Genomic DNA, 15,053 nt, shown 5'->3' with positions numbered 1-15,053 from the left:
TATAATTTTTTAAAAAAATATGTACTAAAATATATCTATTTTCGTTAAATGTCCCCTTTGTCTTAACTATTCATTAAAAATCATAATAAGGTTTGGTTTCAACTATCCTAGATAATTAAAGTGGGGTTGAATAGTAATTTTGGTGAAATGGAGGAAGACAATTCAAAAATAATGACAAATATAATTTTTTTGTAGAAATAGAAACAAATATTAATCATTTTATCACAACCTTTATATTTTTACTTGTCTATTTTGTAGATTTTTGCATTCTACTTAAATATGCCACAAGCTATAAATGCAACTATGCTGAATAATTGTCATTGCAGAGTAGTGTTCTTATTGTGATTCATCTCTCTTATACAAAAGTGTTATGTGTACCTTTTTTATACATTTCAAATGGTTCCATGTAGTTTCTATAGCTATTTGGCTTCACCAAAATTTAATAAAATAATATATTGGAACAAGAGCTTCTATTCCTCTTGTATTACTATAGCTAATTCAACATGAGGAACCCTCTTTCTACCACAGAAAAACAATCTTTACTCGCTTTAAAAATATATATAATTGAATACATCATCATGAAGTTTTTACTTGAATCTTACCTCAGACAAGAAGCACGAACTCACTTTTATTTACTTTAAACAAAATTACTTAAGAAACCATATTTTGAGCGGTAAGATTCGAACTCTTTTCCATCTTTTCTCGGAAACCTCGAGGCAAAGAAGTCTTATTACGTTGCTCTGTTTTTTCTCCCGTGACGTTTCTCACTTCTCATCCCCATGACGTTTCTCTTTGGAAGTCGAAGCAAAATAATCCGCGATTCCGCGTTCGTCTAGTTTTGAAAATTCTTGATTTCTGCCTTGCGCGTTTGCTTCACGCTTTCGTCGGATGCTCAATTTCCTCGTTCCTATCGTCAGATTGTAGACTTTATCATCCTTTACAAAAAGTATTGTACAATTTTATCTCCACATTTTCTCGGATGCTCAATTTCCTCATTTGTTATCGTCAGACTGTCCAACTTTTATCTCCACATTTTCTTCTCCACCAAGACTTTGCTTCGGCCCACTAGAGCCTGCTACTCCTGTTAAATAACCCCTCGCGGCCGTGTAATTCCCTACACCCAACGTTTTTCTTCAATACTCAAAATGAGTAGCCCGACCTCCCCCCTCTCCGCGCTTCTAGCGTTTCTGCTGCTCTTCCTATCCACCGCAGCAAGTGTCAACGGAAAAAAGCCATACATCGTCCATATGTTGAAATCCATGAAACCCCCGCACTTCAGTTTGCACGAGCACTGGTACCATTCAATCCTCACCCAGGCCACTTCCAATGCCTCCAAATTAGATCCAGGTGTCCTCTTGTACACCTATCACACAGTCCTCCATGGCTTTGCGGCCAAACTGACCAGTGCGGAGGCTGCAGCTTTGGAGAGCGTTAATGGCTGTCTCGCAGTGATTCCATCGGCTCTGATTAAACTTCATACCACGCACTCACCTCACTTTCTCGGCCTTACCGATGATAGAGGACTGTGGGCGAAGCATTTGAATCGGGGTGAAGATGTGATAGTGGGCCTGGTGGACTCGGGAATATGGCCCGAGAGTGAGAGCTTCCATGACGAGGGTCTCGGCCCCGTTCCGTCCAGATGGAAGGGCGAGTGTGAAAGCGGAGACCGATTCGATTCGTCCATGTGCAACAGAAAACTCATTGGAGCAAGATTCAATTTCTCGGTGGGCTACAAATCGCATGTGGGCGAGGATTTCATATCTCCAAGAGACAGGCAAGGGCACGGCACACATACTGCTTCTACTGCTGTGGGTTCCGCTGTAAGGGGAGCCAACTACAACGGCTTTGGCAAGGGAACGGCTATGGGGATCGCCCCTGCGGCGAGACTGGCTGTTTATAAGGTCTGCTGGGGAGAGCAGGGCGACTGCGATGCGAGCGACATAGCTGCTGCAATGGAAAAAGCCGTCCAAGATGGCGTCGACATTATTTCTATTTCGATTGGCGATCCGCTTGAGTCTCCGTTTTACACTGATCACACTGCGCTGGCAGCGTTCGGGGCCATAGAGAAGGGTGTATTCGTTTCCGCCGCTGCTGGAAACGAGGGGCCATTCCCAGCTTCTCTTACAAATACGGCACCGTGGATGACCACAGTGGGCGCCAGCAGTATGGACCGAGAGTTTGTGTCCTTTCTAAGCCTCGGCAACGGGCAGCACTTCAAGGGCTTGTCTTTTTACAGAGGACCCGGGACTCAAAATCTGCCTCTGCTCTACGATTTCTGCAGTGTCCGGGGTCTCGATCCTCACATTTTCAAAGGTAAACTTGTACTCTGTACTTCGCAAAGTGGTAATTCGACGGAAAAAGCGAGGCTTGTGAAGAAGGCGGGCGCAGCAGCATTGATCGCTGTGGACGACGATGATTTGCCCATCGATCAGCCATATTTGCCGGCTACTACGGTGAGTTCTACAGCGGCGGAAAAGATAAAAGCATATGTCAACAGCACCGCTGCGCCCACAGCCACGATCAATCCCACGGGGTTGACCTTTGTGGGAAAAAAGACGGCTCCTATCGTGCCCATGTTTTCTTCGAGAGGTCCGAGCCTCAATTTCCCGGAAGTTCTTAAGCCCGATGTAATTGCGCCGGGTGTTAACATCTTGGCGGCTGTTAACGGCGGCTTCATGGTACGTTCCGGGACTTCAATGGCGTGCCCCCACGTTAGCGGTAGCGCTGCGCTCATCCGAGCTGCGCATCCGACGTGGAGTCCTGCGGCTATGAAATCGGCTCTCCTCACGACGGCCTCCACGCTCGACAACGCAAAGCAGCCCATCAAAGATGCGCTCACCCTGCGAGCCGCGGACCCCTTTGTGATGGGTGCAGGTCAGTTAAATCCAAGGGCGGCGCTGGAGCCGGGGCTGGTGTACGATTTGGAGCCTCAGGACTACATCAACTATCTGTGCGGACAGAACATGTACACCAATAAGCAAATAGCACTACTCACCCACAAATGGCCCCCTTGCCCCAAATCGGTGGAATCAGGGGTCGATCTTAATTACCCATCTTTCTCTGTGATATTGAAGTATGGAGAGCGTGCTCAGGTGAAGAGGAGGACGGTGACCAACGTGGGCGGTGGCAATGCGGTTTACACAGTACGGGTGAAGAGCAGTCCGAACGTGAAGGTGAGCGTGGAGCCAGATACATTGGTGTTCAAGAAAAGGAACGAGCGGGCAAGTTATAATGTGACATTCGAAAGCAAAGTGAAAGGGAGAGAAGATGAGGAGTCCGGAGAGATTGTGTGGGAATGCATCCAAGGTGGAATGCACGTCGTTCGTAGCCCAATTGTCATCCTCTGGACCGTTTGAAGTGTAGCAGCTGTAAGTTTCGGAGCTGATAAAAGATTCTGTGGCTTTTAACATATTAAAACGGATTATCGACTAAGCATTAGACTATTTTCTCACTGGATGCACATTTGAGGCATTTTAATATATTGAAATCAGGCGTTGCCCATTTTCACTATTCTTTGCGCTCGTTTTCAGTTTTGTTTTCTAGTGTTGATTCACGATTTGGCTTATGTTTGAGAGCCACGAAAAAACACTCTTTTTAAAATTATAAAAATTGTTCCATTTTTTAATCATTCAACTTTTAATTATTAATTTATTAATAAAAATAAAGAACATCGAAATTTTTGTTGTCCAAATATAAGTTATATTTATTAGTTTTTATCAAAAGCAATAAATTTTAAAATATTTATTATATTTATTTTATCATTATATGATATTTTTAAAAATTTAAGATAAAAATATTTAATTTTTGTCAAAACTAATATTATTTATCTAATCAATCTTTTTATAAAATTTTAAAAATTGTGCAAAAATTCTATAATTAATATTTTTTGATTTTATTATTTAAAAATGACATTTTTCTGTTTCATTATTAATTGATATGATCAAAACAACTAGTGTATAAATGAAATTGCTACTTAAATTCTATTACATTTTCAATATATCGTTTATAAAATTTTGATTATATAATTTTAATTCACAATTTAACTTTATTAATATCTTATTATTTTAATAATATTAAGTACTCACTTTTCTACCCCTTTACGACATCCATCTCTCTCGATATTATACATTAAAACAAACTCTCTTATAAAATATTTCTTATTATTAATTAAATAGTATACTCTATTTTAGAAAAGCCTATTGAAAGATATATGAGAAGAATTTATCCTGATCAATCTACCCTATCCCTTCTAAAAGTATTAAATATTAAATAGCTTTATGATTGCGTAGCTTTTTTGATCTTAAAGGAAACTGTTAAGCTACCATGCATAGCGCTACTAATAAAAATCAATGTAGTTTTCAACCTTAAAACCAAAGTACAAACCCATTATCATTCGTAGATATTTCCATTAAAAAAACATTACTTTATTATCCGCATGAATCGTGCCACTTTCGCACAATAGCATAAGCTATAGGAATAAGAATATTGGTGCAAGTGGTAAAGCAATAAGAATAACTTGAGCACTTTTACTTTTGATTTACTTTTGTCAGTACGAATAAATTTGGCCTCTTTCCGCCTAGAATTATGGCATAATTTTCAAGATGTCCTGAACAGTAGAGGAGGACAATTATACAAATGTGGAGCACTGATGGCTCTTGGGAATAATATCGTCGTGCACGTGCCCTAATCATGTCTTCTTTCATATGGACAACGTCGATAAATATATCATTTTCTTTATGACAATGACTTTACGTTGCAGTCAATGTCTCTCTTCAAGTAATTTGAAGAAATAATTTTTTTTTATTATCGTCATGACTACTCGTTATATTATTTTCGCATCGATTGTAACTTAATTGCCTTTCTCTGGACTATGCTCTAGAGCATCTATAGTAAATTATTTTGTCATATTTGATGTAAATTATTTTGTTCTATTTGATGTATGTTCGACATGTCTTCTTTTATTGCATGTAAAGATGTAAGGTGGTAACTCTCTTGTCAAAGAATGTTCCTTCACTCATCTTCATATTTTTATAGAACATGCTAATCTTCATCCAAAATGTATTGATTTTTCATGGTACTCCAATTTCTATCCAAAGTTCATTAGAGTTTCTTTTGCCATAATTCTGGTCCATAACCTGTATCGCTAGAAACACCATCTTCCACAAATACAATTTTCTTATACATAGATTGGTTAGTAATTTAAATAACTGAACATGAATAAAATATTGTTTAAGTGGACACTTTCTTTATTCAAACATACAAATATCAGATTACAAATTTAATGACTTTTGAAATTAGAGAAGTTAAATGATCAAGTGATTGTAACAATTACAATTATAATTGGAATTAGAGAAGGATCGAGAGAGTTAACAATCAAGAGATTTTAACAATTACACTTACAATTGGAATTAGAGAAGTTAATTCACTACTACACACTAGGGGTATTAAAGACAATACCGAAAGAAAAAATTGATATTTTGTCTTTATTATATTTTTATATTTAAACTGTTTTTTCATTGTTTTAAATACAGATAATAGTGAAAACCTAATAATAATAATTTGTGACAAAATTATAATTTTGTCTTTAAAAAAATTACATTATACTTTTTTAATTTTTAATTGTCTCTAATTAAAGAAATGCCTAAATGCATGGTATTTAGCCTATTATAAAGAATATATTTTTATTCAATTATGCTTCTCTTGTGGTAGAGAACTCACCATGCAAAGCAAACTCATCAATCAAATGGAGTTGTCTGTGGGATCACTATGCAAACTCATTGAAATGTAGTAATCAGAGGCACTGAATCTGCAGTAGCCACTCATGCAAATGCTTCCAAATGGAGTAATTAGAGGCAAGATATTTGGATAGGGGGTATTTCTTCTATGAGAAGAATGACATCTTGTAGTTTTTATGCCCTAGGTGCTACAATCTTCTCCGTGGTTTTGCTTCCTGGAGATTTTCCATATTGCTGCCATGTAGCAATGGAGGATCTATTTGTTTCAGCTATTTAGTTTCAGCAAACTTTCCCATTGCATTTTAGTCATCTCCGTGCCCTAAAATTGAACATAAATGGTATGTTCTCACTTTTTACAGTTTATGCTCTAGGAAAAAATGGTTTTGCATATATATATATATATAATGGTGAGATTCTATTCAAAATTTTCTATGTAGATACAAAAATCTTGGATTTCAATTTTAGTTTAGTCTATTGAAGGTAAAAATGGCTCCTATCACTAAGATGATTGTCACTACAGACTTAGCATCCTATATAAATTTTGGCTATTGTGCTTGGGGAACACCACCTATTATCCAAATTTGACATCACATGCCTCTAGCTTAAACACTAGAATTGCCTGGAATGTCACTGAATTTGGCCTCTTAGGTATGTGCAGATTAAGTTTGCAGATTCATTTAGATTTTTTTTTTTGGGCCATGCTTTTGATTTGGAATGTGGACTTATTTTCCTGAGAGTTGGTCATTCTTAATTGTACATGCTTTTGTAGGATTATAAATCTCTCTAATAACAATGTACTCCCCTACTTAGAAATCTTGAGCAAATTAATTTTTTTGTTACTACATAGTAAGTTTCATATTGTAAATTTGTCATTTCTCACTCTAATGATGTTTCTCATTCGGTGTAACCAAATTTTATAAGATAGTTTTGCTTTTGGTTGTAAAAAATAGTGTCCTTTCAGCAATTGAGGTTGTTGCTTTTTAATGATGAGCTCCACTGGATTTTCTTTGATGGCTTTTTCTTGTTTTCTAAGATTTAAAGCTAATCTATTCTCGATTGTTACATGCTCGGACTATAACCAATTTTTCCTTACTCTAGCTTTAGTTTGTGCCCACAATGGTCACCTAGATTTTTGGATACAAACCCCTAGTTTCTCTTTGTATTTTCTCTCATTCCTTGGGCTCATTAGTTCATCTATTTCAAAATGTGTAGTTGTATCATTATCTCTACCCTGTCGATGTTGAATATCACATCTACCTTAACAGAGCTTATTAGTTAGAAATACCAATACAAGTTATACTATTTTCAAAGGTAGTAATTTGCAAATAACTTCCTTTGGATGGGAGACAAATTTTGTATTTCAACTATCTTTTGGTAGCTGAAGGATACAGATGGTGCATTTCAACTGTATTTTAGTAGTTGAAGAATGAGAAAGAAGACACATGGTACAGGTAGGTTTGTGTAGGTTCAACCATCATTGTTCAAGGTTGCTATTCTTTAAGCATCGGGATGGATTGGTCAACCTCTCTCCTTGTTGATTACAATGTCACCAATGGTTTTTGAATTGAAGCTTTATGATATCGCAAATGTTAAAGGAGTTGTGGCAGACCTTACTCGCTGTAATACCTATACTTAGGCGTTGGCTTTCACATTTTCTAGATTGGAAAGGAGAAAACAAATTATTTAACATTTGTATTATTTCATTCGACCAAACTTAGACTCAATTATTGCAACTTGGTGAGCTAGTTTCCACATCCAATCTACTATTACTTTTGAAAGAAAAACAACTAGAATTTGTTTATTACACTGACATCCTTGCTTTTGTAAAATCATTGGTATTTAATGATTAATGAATGTGTATTCTACAATAGCTAGCAATACTTACTACTAGGTCATGAATTTGTCAATTTTTTTAACAAATATGGAATTAATGTTTATGTATTAGATGAAAATTTCAAGAGTTAATTAAGAAGATTGAGATTCCTTTTAATTTACAACAAATTCTTACTTACTCTCCTGCTTCACTTTGCTTAGTTTGTTAACTTTTATTAAATTGGTGCATTATGGTAGTTCTGTTATAGGTCATTTACTAGAATAGAAGTACTTAATATAATATTCATTATGTGTGCTTGTAGGTTATGTACACTAAAGTCTCCTATGTCATAAAATGTTTGATCAATGACTGTCTCGGAGAAAGAACCAATGATCATTTCTATTTACCACATTATCTTAGTGCTTTAGCTACATTTATTAATGCATTATCAAAATCATCTACATAGCTACATTTATCAGCTTAGTTACTATTAAAAGATGATTTTACCATCTTATGTTTATGGCTAAGAAATCTGCATAGTATTCCTACCATTAGATTTAAGGGAGTTGTTTTATCTTTTAAATTATTAAGCTCCCTTTATACCTAATTCAAGGATGAGAATTGGATTAGATTGTGCTGTAAAGTGGAGAAGGTAAAACCAATTTTATGTCTAAATTTGCTATTTCGTACATCCAGCCGAAACCATCAAGTATTTTTGTTTCATACTTATGGTTTCAATTTGCATAGTTTGTTGGCCTCCATCCAAAAATAGACCACCTTTTTTTGTATGCACTCTATACATGATATCTATATAAGAAATGTGATATAGAGATGTAAAGACAATTTTGTACTATTACTCTGAGAAATAAAAGACTGTCTCTTGTGCTGATTAACCTCGTACTCAATGTATTCTATCTCTCACCACCTGACGAACTAAGGAGGTGGCACACTTCTTAGGATGTCTGGTGTGTTTTCTAGTTTTTAATTTAGTGTGGTATGTTTGTATTTCACTAATATCAAGTTTCATTTGAACTAGTAATTGATTTCATTACTATCTTTGTATTAGTTGGTAATCTAATTTATATTAATATGATATGTTTGTTGTTCCTGTAGTAGTTTGTAATCTGATTTGCATTGTTTTAATATGATTTTTGTTTTTTTAATAATTTGAATTACTAATGTTTTATCATAGTTTTGATTCAATGAATAGAAATAATTATATTTTTATTGCTAGTAGAAAGACATTTTCATTTCTGATGTTTTTATTGTCCAAATCATTTTAGCAAGTTTTAGTTAAGTTCATGTCACAGTTTGATTTATTTTTTCATAGATTCATTTGTTGTAGTTTTATTTCAGTTTTCTGTAGGTTCACTTTCATGTGTTTTAGTTGCATCCATAATCATTCAAATCCCAACTATCATCCCTTGATAGCATACTGCACAGACATCTTTCACAAGCTTACACTCTTGGATTGACACATAGAAAATCGAACTTCATCTTAAATTTTTAATTCTTTCATAATATTTTCCCTAATGTTGGCCTATCAACCTTCTTGTAGAGGCAAGAATGTTGGTATCTAATTTATATTATTATGATATGCTTGTTGTTCTTATAGCAATTTGTAATCTAATTTGCATTGTTATAATATGATTATTGTTTCCTTATAATTTGAATTACTAATGTTTTATCATAGTTTTAATTTAGTGAATAGAAATAATTATATTCTTATTGCTAGTAGAAAGAAATTTTCATTTTTGATGTTGTTATATTTTCCAAATCATTTTAGTAGATTTTAGTCAAGTTCCCATCACAATTTGATTTCAATTTTTCATAGATTCATTTGTCGCAGTTTTATTTCAATTTTTCATAGGTCCACTTTCATGTGTTTTAGCTGCATCCATAATCACTCAAATCTCAACTATCATCCCTGGATAGCATATTTCTCAAACATCTTTCAAAAGCTTATGCTCTTAGATCGACACATATAGGCCAGCTAAACATCATCTTAAATTGTTAATTCTTTCATAATATTTGCCCTGGAGTGTTAGCCTATCAACCTTCTTGTAGGGGCAAGAATGTTGATATTTTACCATTGCAAGGATAAGATTTATTTGCACAATTAGAATTAATCTCATTCAGGGTGCAAGCACCAAAGTTCTTTCCTTCATTGTGGTAGGTTTGAGGGTAAGAATTGAGTAGCATTGTATTGAACTTGAAACAATTGTATCTTGTGATTATTTTGTGAAAATAACTAAATATAATATAATTTAGAGACTCTTGATGGTGTAATAAAATACTAGCAAGACGTAGTCCAAATTTTAGAGATATTTCATACCTATATTATATTTAATACAAAAATAATAATAACAATTTTGTTTCCAAACATAAAACATTTGTATCTTGTGATTATTTTGTGAAACTAAGTAAGTATGATATAATTTAGAGATTCTTGATGGTATAATAAAATCATAGCAAAAAGAAAACCAAATTTTAGAGATATACTATACCTATATTATATTTAATATGAAAAATAATAATAACAATTTAATTTTCTAAAAAAAATTAATTTGTGACCATATTCTATTATGACCTAAGTTTTGATGAAAAATATAACACAACATTGAACAAGCAAGAGAAGCCATAAGAGATATGAGAAACCCAAAATGGGCTCTACCTTTCTATTCACAATACATGTAATTTATAGAGTATTACATATCAATATAATGAATATTATATTGTGCTAAATACATTCCTCACATGGACTGCTAGTAGAGTTTTATGATGAAGGTGTGGGCTATGGACGATGGAGGAATGATGAGTTGGTGGAGAAATTAATATCCACCAACATTCCCCCTTAAAATTTCTTCCAATAAATTTTCTACTGCATTTATATTGTTTTTCTTGGTCATAATTACTTTGGGTTTTACAGCTTAACCCTGGGTAAGTGCACAAAGTTGTGGTGCCAAAAGGGGGGTATAAGTGGACACCTTTTTCCTGAAATCTGCAAATTTTGAACTTCAACAAGAATTTGAAGATAGTTACGCTCAAAATTTTCAGATATGACAAAAAAAAAAGTCGTAGTCCTTTGAATCTAGTTTCTAAACTACTAATTTTTTTTTTCAAAATGGTTTAATTTTAGGCCCTCAAAAAAGGAGGCCACAAAAAGTGGTACTGTTTATTCCAAAAAAACATAACACAGTACAAAGTGTGGCCTCCTAAAATTTTAACTTTTTTTTTGAAATTCTTTAATCGCTTTGGTCAAAAGTTACTTAACACTATGTAGTTTATCCTAGATTTTTCGAGTGATTTTATAATGTGTATATTTTTTTTTATTGAATTTTTTTAACTAGACGTCCCAAAAATGTGAAATATCTCCGTGCTCCCCCTAGAAATAATTGAAAACTAATCTAAAATCAAAACCTTTTTTTTTTTGAAGTGTGTATAATGGAGTCTAGTTTCTAAAAAATTAAGTTATTACAAAATTCGATGAACGAGCTAAAATCTATAGCCCAATTAGTACATGGTGGTTTTTGACAAAAAATGAACATACATTCAAAAGAAATTATAGATGAAAGACTTGAAATAGTTCAAATTAAAAATAAATTATATAGTTAGATAGCTAAAATAGAGACCTATAATGCTATGTAACCTGATCTTATCAATACCCAACCATGAGAAATCTTGAAGGGGAGCACAAAAGAAAAACAATCATTTTTTGTATGTTTGCTGGAAAATACGTCTCAGGCCTATTCATCAAATCCAAACTTTTGGGTTGGATCTCCAAGGCAAAACCAAGCCTTAGGATTGGGTTTAATTAAGGTTTAAATAGCATGTACGCCCTATAGCGTGCATGCACTATTTAAACCTCAGTTCTAAATAGCATGTGCACACTATAGTGTGCATGCACTATTAAGATCTAAGTTGCAAAAGAGAACTACGTGGGGGGGAGATAGGGGAATGGCTATGTGTGTGCATGAAAGAGATAGAGAGAAAGTAGGGGATAGGAGAGGGGAGAGACTACAGGATGGGAGAGAGAAAGTGAGAAAGAGTAGGGGTGGCAAAGAGAGTATAGGATGTGTGTGTGTGTGTGTGTGTGTGTGTGTGTGTGTGTGAGAGAGAGAGAGAGAGAGAGAGAGTAGGGGTGGCAAAGAGATGAAGTGTGAGAGAGAGTAGGGGTGGAAAAGAGAGAGTGCGAGATGGGGGAAAGAGATTTAAAGTAGGGGATGGGAGAGAGAGGAAGTGTGAGAGAGAGTACAGGTTGGGAGAGAGAGGTTAAGAGTAGGGGATGGGGGAGAGAGAGAGTAGGCGATGGGAGACAGAGTGGGAGAGGAAGAACTTGAGAGAGAGGAGGATGGGAGTGCATGTGTGTGAAAGAGAGAGAGTATGGAATGGGAGAGTGGGAAGACAAAGTAGCTCAAGAGAGAGTAAGGGATGGAAGAGAGAGTAGGCGATGGGAGAGGGAATGGGAGAGGGGGAGAGAGGGGGGAATAGAAATGTGTGTGTGTGTGTGTGTGTGTGTGTGTGTGTGTGTGTGTGTGTGTGTGTGTGTGTGTGAGAGAGAGAGAGAGAGAGAGAGAGAGAGAGAGAGATAGTAGGTGGTGGGCAAGGGAGTGGTAGGGAGAGAGAGGTGGAATGGAAGCATTCAAGAGAGATAGAGTAGGGGATGGGAGAGATTAGGTAGTGGGACAAGGACTGCGAGAGAGAGAGAGGGGGGGAATGGGAATGTGTATTTATTTATAAGAGAGATAGAGTAAAGGACGGGATAGAGTGTAAGAGTTTGAGAGAAAGTAGTAGGGGATGGGAGAGAGAGTGAGAGTAAGGGATGGGAGAGAGAGAGAGAGAGTAGAAAGGAAGAAAGAGAACTTGAGAGAGATAGGTAGTAGGCGGTAGGAGAGGGAGAGGGAGAGGGAGAGAAATAGGGGGGATGGGAGTGTGTGTGACAGATGTAGAGAGTAGGGGATGGGAGAGAAGAAGAAGAGTGGAGGAATAAGAGTGGGTGTATCTATGAAAGTGAGAGAGTAGGGGATAGGAGAGAGTCTGAAAGTGTGAAAGTAGGGGGTGGTAGAGAGAGAGTACAATGATGGGGGAGAGAAAGTAGGTGGTGGGAGAGGAAAAGAGAGAGGGGGGATGGGAGTGTGTGTGTAAGAGAGATAGAGCAAGGGATGGGAGAGAGTGTGAGAGTGTGAGAGTAGGGGGTGGCAGAGAGAGAGAGAGAGTATGAAAATGGGGGGAGAGAAAGTAGGCAGTGGGAGAGGGAAAGAAAGAGGGGGGATGGGGGTGTATGTGTAAGAGAGATAGAGTAGGGGATGGGAGAGAGTGAGAGTGTGAGAGAGTAGGAGATGGGAGAGGAGAGAGAGAGTAGGGGATGGGGGAGAGTGTGAGAGTGTGAGAGAGTAGGGGATGGGAGACGAGAGAGCAGGGGATGGGGGAGAGAAAGTAGGCAGTGGGAGAGAGAGTGGGAGAGGCAGAGAGAGCTTGTACAAGATGGGAGAGAGAGAGAGTAGAGAGGGAGAGAGAGAACTTGAGAGATAGAGATAGTAGGTAGTAGTAGTGTGAGTGAGAGAGAGAGTAGGGGGTGGTAGAGAGAGTACGACGATGGGGGAGAGAAAGTAGGCAATGGGAGAGGGAGAGAGAGGGGGAATGGGAATGTGTGTAAGAGAGAAAAAGTATGGGATGGGAGAAAAGAGAGAGAGTAGGGGATGGGGGAGAGAAATTAGGTGGTAGGAGAGGGAGAGGGAGAGAGATAGGGGGGATAAGAGTGTGTTTGAGAGATCTAAAAAGCTAAGGATGGGAGAGGAGAGGGGGTTAGAGAGGTAGAGAGAGTAGGTGGTGGGAGAGGGAGAGTGAGAGAGAGTAAAGGATGGGAGAGAGTAGGAAGAGAGAGAGGGAGCGGATGGGAGAGAGAGTAGGGAGGATAAAGAGTAGGGAGGATAGAGAGTAGGGAGGATAGGGAGTGATGTGTTTTGAGATAGTGCATACGCACTATAGTGTGTATGCACTTTATAGTGTGTATGCACTATAGTGCGTACGCACTATCTGAAATCACCAAAAAATGGTAAAAAATCAACCTTGGGGCCCATTTCATCCATTTTTAACTTTTGGTCTGTTATGCTCTCTGTTATTTCGACAGAAAACACGGGTTTCAACATAGCAAACACTATTTCAACACTTTTGGAAGCTAGCAAACACCAAATTCAATCATTGGATACGTGATTTGAAGAATTTTTGAATATTCCTTTAATAGAAAAGGTTAGTGCAATCCATTTAAAATATTGTTTGTCGATATATAGATACAAATTTGATTATAATTTGATATGTTATGTAATATATAGTGAATTCATTGAAAATTGTATGTTTGAATGAAATGTTATTTCCAAATGGTTAGAAATTTGACAAGTCGTTTGATATATATAGTGTATTCGTTCAAATAATTATAATTTTTATATGTAATTGAATAATTTGTAATTTACACATTTTAAGTAATTCATATGTTTGAATAATTTGACATGTAGAAATCATCATCATGCCAAGGAAGAAACCAAAGATTCAAACAAATGCAGATAGGGAGAGAGATTTGACAATTAAAAGAGATAAAATGAAATTACTACATGAACAAAGAAAATTGCAAAGCAATGATGAAGAATCGAATTTTGAAGAGGATCAAGAACCACCAGTACAAAGAAACAAGGAGGAAGAATTAGAAAGACAAAGAGAACGAATGAGATTGTTACGCTCAAGAAGACAATTGAATTGTGAAGCTACACCATCCTCCAATGTTGGAGTCATATCGTCCGCTACACCATCTTCGAATGTTGGAGTCATATCATCCGCTACACCATCTACAAATGTTGAAGTCATATCATCCTCTCATGTTGAAGACACATTGATTTATAGATCCGATGATATACACACTGCATCATTTCATGTTGAAAGCACAACATCAACACATCAAGTAGGTGATATTCCATCTTTTACATCTTATTGCCAAGGAACATCATCTTTGGTTCAAGGTAGGAAATACACTCAACCTTATATTGATGTTCAAAATGTTGAGAGAATTGAAGAGATTAGAACACCTTCTAGAATTCATTTTAGAAAACCAAAATATTTGATTGATATTGATACTAACATTTTGAAATCAATGTCTGACAAGATTAGCAAGCGTACTTGTCAAAGAAAAGTTAATCATATGTGGAGATTATTTTTTGGAGAATTAAATATTACAGGTCAATGCCAATTATTTGTTGAAATGATGAGGAATATGAAATTTAGGCCTATCATGAAGATTCTTGGGCTAAAAATGATGGATGATTCAAATGAAAGAAATATTGTAAAGAATCTAATGAGTGCTTATGACAAAGTGGGTTCTAAATCACACACCAAAGATAGTAATATCACAAGACGAGTACTCACATTGACAATAGTAAGTAGCCAAATGAAGAAAGCTCAACTCATGAGAAAGACAAGAAAAAAATTTAAAATTGGTAGAGGTACCTTAAGGAGAG

General features: G+C 36.3%; 1 pseudogene across 1 annotated transcript; it reads left to right on the top strand.

Moving 5' to 3' along the window:
* Positions 1 to 974: 974 nt before the first annotated feature.
* Positions 975 to 3,510, top strand: LOC149547064 (subtilisin-like protease SBT1.7 pseudogene; annotated as a pseudogene). Its single transcript, XR_016353819.1, has one exon. The product of XR_016353819.1 is annotated as a subtilisin-like protease SBT1.7 pseudogene (transcript).
* The last annotated feature ends 11,543 nt before the right edge of the window (positions 3,511 to 15,053 follow it).

This window comes from Cupressus sempervirens, chromosome 7 (genome assembly GCF_028749045.1).
Source record: "Cupressus sempervirens isolate cs-2001-9-10 chromosome 7, ASM2874904v1, whole genome shotgun sequence".
Lineage (NCBI taxonomy): Eukaryota > Viridiplantae > Streptophyta > Pinopsida > Cupressales > Cupressaceae > Cupressus > Cupressus sempervirens.
This window is presented reverse-complemented; position numbering and strand designations above follow the sequence as displayed.